General features: G+C 42.8%; 1 pseudogene; it reads right to left on the bottom strand.

The window, feature by feature from the left end:
• Nucleotides 1-544: 544 nt before the first annotated feature.
• LOC126086137 (protein archease-like) lies at nt 545-3,266 on the bottom strand (annotated as a pseudogene).
• Between the last annotated feature and the right edge of the window lie 2,591 nt (nt 3,267-5,857).

Below are 5,857 nucleotides of genomic sequence, written 5' to 3'. Positions count from 1 at the left end.
ACATCAGCGATCTCTTTGGAACCAGCCTGGAGGCTTCTATTTTATTAGATGGGTGTGAGGCACCTGCTGCCACAGGAAGGAATTAAAAAATGAAGTACCATAGTTGCCACCTCCCGAAGAATTCTTTAAAGTTTGAATATTTGGGTAACACATGCCAAGGCTGTACCCTGATTTTCCATTTCTGAGAGTCACACTTTAAGTTAAAATTTTTGGTTCTGTAAGTTTTCACATGTCCGGAGATGTTGCAGAAATTAAATCATGGTATCTTTCAAAAAAAAGAGCCCCGGTAGCGCATGCAATGGTTGAAGCGCTGGGCTGCTAACGGAAATGTTGGCTGTTTGAACCCACCAGGCCCTCCACGGAGAAAGACGGCTGTCTGCTCCCATAACGATTTCAGCTTAGGAAACCTTATATGCCAGTTCTCCTCTGACACATAGGGTCACTATGCATCAGAGTCGACTTGAGGGTACCTAACAACATCTTTCCAAAAGGAAGAGAAAGGGCGGCTTTTCATAGGAGTTTTTTTTTAGTTCTTCTTTCTGTCTTAACCGTCAATGATGACAGTAAGTTCCGGCTTCTCGTCATTACAGAGCTGCACTGCTGAATGTTCTTGCCTTGACTTCAGTTTTCTGAGGTTGCTTAGGCATCCCCCCAACCCACTGACGTAATTCGAAATTTCTTTGATCACTATTGAGTACTTTTGCTTCCCCGGGTATGAAGAAGTCGTTAGCACTGAACTTATAAAGCCACTTATCCAAAAAGTGAAACAGAAGAGATTGTTCGTCATATCTGGGGGTTCCTACTTCTACTGTTTGGAGGGGCTCAGTAACCTCGTATCTCTCATGTAACCAAACATGGTCATTGCACAAAAGCTTCCTCCAGAGTATTGCCTCATGCGTGTAACGGGACATCAGCTTTATGGTCCATACATTCTTATCTCTGACTGACCAAAGGATTCTTGGCCCTCACAGCCTTCTGCTTCTCAAACTGTAGTCTCTCACATCCTCCTCCTCTGGCGCACAAGACTGCAGCAGTAGGTACCCTTACTTCTGCCCCTCCTGCTCCAGACTTTGGTGTTTCATTACAACTTCCGCTCTAGATTCTGCTCCTTGTAAGGCACACACCTTCGTAGAGCCCGGACTCCATTTTCGGAGCTCCAGCACTTTAGTTCCCAAGACTTCCGCCCTCGGTCCTGCCCACTGGAGCGCACTTTTAAAGGGCCAAGACACGTTTATTGCGCTTGTTCCATCAATCAGTTCCTTCTTTGTAGTTGTTAGTTGCTCTACGGTGGGGTCTGACTCATAGCGGCCCCACAGCACCACAGACTGAATGGTTGCCCCGTCCAGCGCCATCTTCGTGATCCTAGGTATGTTTGAGTACATTGTTGGGGCTATTGTAATGCCTTGCAAACTAGAGGGCTCCCCTTTCAGCACTATATTGGACAATATTCTTTCTTAGGACTAAGGGGGAGACCTGGTGGTGAACTGGCAAAAAGCTCAGGCTGCTTACCAAAAGATCAGCACTTCTAATCCACCAGCCGCTCCTTGGAAACCCTATGAGGGCAGTTTTACTCTGTCCGATAGGGTCGCTATGACTCGGAATCGACTGGACGGCAACCGGATATAAAAAAACCCGTTGCATCAAGCCGATTTCTACTCGACTCATAGCGACCCTATAGGGCAGAGTAGAACTGCCCCATAGGGTTTCCAAGGAGCACTGGTGGATTTGAACTGCTGACCTTTTGGTTAGCACCCAAGCTCTTAACCACTGCGCCACCAGGGTTCCACAACAGGATATAGACTAAGGACACAAAGAAGTTAAGTCCTGGAAGTACGGGACAACTAAATTAGACACCTCTAGGTCTGATGAGAGGTAGCCCTGGTGGCGCAGTGGTTAAAACGCTCGGCTGCTAACGTAAAGGTTGGGGATTCAAACCCACCAGTGGCTCCACAGGAGAAGAAGACCTGGATAGAGCCGATCCCGACTGATAGGGACCTTAGAAGGTAGGACTGCCCCACAGGGTTTCCAAGTAGCAGTGGGTAGATTTGAACTGCCAACCTTTTGATTAGCAGCGGAGCTCTAACCACTGCACAACCAGGCTTCCAATAAAGCGGATAGCCTGGGAAACCCCGTATGGTAGTTCTACTCTGTCCTGTAGGGTCTCTATGAGTTAGAATTCGCTGGACGGCACACAGCAACAGATATGAATGATAGCGTGCCTGTCTTTCCTTCACCCCCTCTCCCACTTTTTTTAAAACTCTCCTTTCCCAGACTTTTTATTTTGAAAAATGTCCGGCCTATAGAAAAGTTGAAATAATAATACAGTACACTGAATACTCAGCTATCCTTCACCTTAATTCATGCAATCGTTAGCCCTTTGGTACCTTCCAACCCACTCCTGTGTGTTTGTGTGTGTTCTGGGAGTTGTATTTATCAAGACGCTTTACCTGTAAATACTTAACCACGAATCTCCTTACAAAAAAGGTCATTCACTACAATACACTATTTTTCCCAAGGAATTTAATATTGATTCATTAAGGTCATTTAATAAGTAGTCCATATTCAAATCCTAATAATCTTCAAAAATGTCTTTTGAAGTTTTTTTCTTGTTTGTTTGTTTTTAATCCATGACTCAAAGAAATTTCATACATTGCCTTTGTTTTGTTTCTTCAGTCTCCCTTAATCTAGATACTAGATTCCAGAGAGTTCCATCTTCTTTATTTATTTATTTATTTTTAATTTCATGGTAGTTGATATTTTCTAAGAGTTAGGACAATTGTAGACTGTCCCTCATTTTGGATTTATCTGATTGTTTTCATATAATTAGGTTCTGGTTAAACATTTTCTTTTTCTTTGGTTTTTTGGCAAGAATACTACATAAATAATGCTGTGTGTTTCCAGTTGCATCACATTTGTTGGTACATGATGTCAGTTTTGTCTCATTATTGGTGATGCAAAGTTTAGTTACTATGGTGCTTACAAGATTTCTCCATTGTAAAAGTTTATTTTTCCTTTTGTGGTTAGCAAGTAATCTTTGGGGTAATATTTTAAAGCCATTGAATATAGTGTTTGCCAACAACTTTTCACTCAGTGCTGTTGACATTCATTAATTATTCTTGCCTCAATCACTTACTGCCTTGATGTTTCCAACCTGGCAATTTTCCAATTCCATCATTCTTTCTACATATATTATTTGGGGTTCTTCTGTTAAAAAAGCAACAAAGCTTTCCCTGCCCCCTCTTTGTTCAATATCAGGACTTGAACATGATTCAACCGAAAACGGGCTTTTACCTTCTATCTGAATGTAACATGCTCACTGCCATCTCTGTGCCAGCTTCTTTCACCCAGGCCCACCCACTGCCGTTGAGTCAATTCCAACTCATAGTGACCCTACAGGACAGAGTAGAACTGCCCCATAGAGTTTCCAAGGAGCGCTTGGCAGATTCAAACTGCAGACCTCTTGGTTAGCAGCCGTAGTACTTAACCACTACGCCACCAGGGTTTCCCCTCACCCAGGAGAATTATATAATTCCTACTAAGTTCTGTTTAAGATGTCAGGGTATGTGCACGTTCTTTCACGTTCCACTCTAAAACTATAAAATGAAATAGTATTTTAAAAAATCTAAAAATGCATAGCCCCACACTCAAAGCAAGAGGAAAACCTCTCTGATATGAAACAGAAACTCACAAGGGTTAGAAGGAGTTGAAGTCACATGGCCCAAGAGACTCATGATCAGATAAGAGTGGTGGGCACTGGACTTTATGGTTGCTTGGGAAAATCTGCAGGGCCTGCCCTGCCCCTGGCAAGATGCTGGTATTTTTGCATGAAGCTGAAGAATTGGGCATGAAATAGCTCCCCTGGAGAGACTCTACATGGGGCGGCAACTGAGAGTGAGCAGTTCCAGGAGGAAATTGGGGCAGACAGGCAAAACAGGAGCAAGACTGGGAAGGCACAAACAAAGCACTTCCCACCAAGGGTGGAAGCCCTAAACTACCTAATATAAGGAAATAGCCAATGTTTCCAGAACTGAAGATGTTAAGATTGAAAGAGCTCAGCACCTAATACTGAGCAGAGTAAACTCAACAATAAAACCCCAACTCTAGGTATAATCATTCTTTTATCAACAACTCTTTATTGAACGATTTACTGGCAGGCACTGTTCTGTTGTTGTTGTCTTTCGGTGCCGTTGAGTTGGTTCCGACTCATTGCGACTCTATACACAAACACTTCCCAGTCCTGCGCCATCCTTACAATCATTGTTATGCTTGAGTGCACTGTTGTAGCCACTGTGTCAATCCACCTCATTGAGGATTTTCCTCTTTTCCGCTGACCCTGTACTTTGCCAAGCATGATGTCCCTCTCCAAGGACTGATCCCTCCTGACAATGTTTGAGAGTATCTAAGACACAGCCTCACCATCCTTGCTTTGAAGGACCATTCTGGCTGTACTTCTTCCAAGACAGATTTGTTCCTTCTTTTGGCAGTCCATGGTATAGTCCATATTCTTCGCCAACACCACAATTCAAAGGCGTCAATTCTTCTTTGGTCTTCCTTATTCATTGTCCAGCTTTCACATGCATATGATGTGATTGAAAATACCATGGCTTCGGTCAGGTGCTCCATGGTCTTCAAGGTGACATCTTTGCTTTTCAGCACTTTAAAGAGGTCCTTTGCAGAAGATTTACCCAATGCAATGTGTTGTTTGATTTCTTGACTGCTGCTTCCATGGCTGTTGATTGTGGATGCAAGTAAAATGAAATCCTTGACAACTTTAATCTTTTGTCTGTTACCATGATGTTGCTCATTGGCCCAGTTGTGAGGATTTTTTTTTTTTTTTTTTTATGTTGAGGTGCAATCCATACTGAAGGCTATGGTCTTTGATCTTCATTAGTAAGTGCTTCAAGTCCTCTTCACTTTCAGCAAGCAAGGTTGTGTCATCTGCATAACGCAGGTTGGTAATGAGTCTTCCTCCAATCCTGATGCCCTGTTCCTCTTCATATAGACCATCTTCTCGGATTATTTGCCCAGTATACAGATTGAATAGGTATGGTGAAAGGATACAACCCTGACGCACACCTTTCCTGACTTTAAACCAATCAGTATCCCCTTGTTCTGTCCGAACAACTGCCTCTTAATCTATGTAAAGGTTCCCATGAGCACAATTAAGTGACAGACATGTGGGGGTACCGTTCTAGGTACTGAGAATTCAAGGGGGAACACACACATATATACTATACATGTATAATATATACAAATGTAATATGTATAATGTAAATTCCTGGGTAGGCAAGTGCTGTCAAGGAAAAATAAATTAGAGTCAAGGGGTTTCAGAGGATCTATTTTAGATAATGGAGAAGAATATTGAATATACCATGGACTGCCAAAAGAACAAACAAATCTGTCTTTGAAAAATCTGACCAAAGTGCTCCTTAGAAGCAAGGATGGTGAGACTGTGTCTCACATACTTTGGACATGTTATAAGGAGGGATTGGTCCCTGGAGACAGACATCATACTTGGTAGAGGGTCAGTGAAGAAGAGAAAGACCATCAACAAGATGGATTGACACAGTGGCTGCAACAATGGGCTTAAGCATAACAGTGATTGTGAGAATGGCACAGGACCAGGCAGTGGTTCATTCTGTTGTACAGAGGGTCACTATGAGTGGGAACCGACTCAATGGTACCTAATAACAACAACGTTTTAGATAAGATGATAAGGGGAAGCCTTTCTGAGGAGGTGGTATTTAAGCAGAGATCTGGATAAAGTGAGGAACAAGCCAAGTAAAAATGTAATGAAACTACCAAACATAGAAAACAAAGAGAAAGATCCTCAAAGTCAGCAGCAAGAAGAGACCAA

This window comes from Elephas maximus, chromosome 11 (genome assembly GCF_024166365.1).
Source record: "Elephas maximus indicus isolate mEleMax1 chromosome 11, mEleMax1 primary haplotype, whole genome shotgun sequence".
In the NCBI taxonomy this organism is placed as follows: Eukaryota; Metazoa; Chordata; class Mammalia; order Proboscidea; family Elephantidae; genus Elephas; species Elephas maximus.
This window is presented reverse-complemented; position numbering and strand designations above follow the sequence as displayed.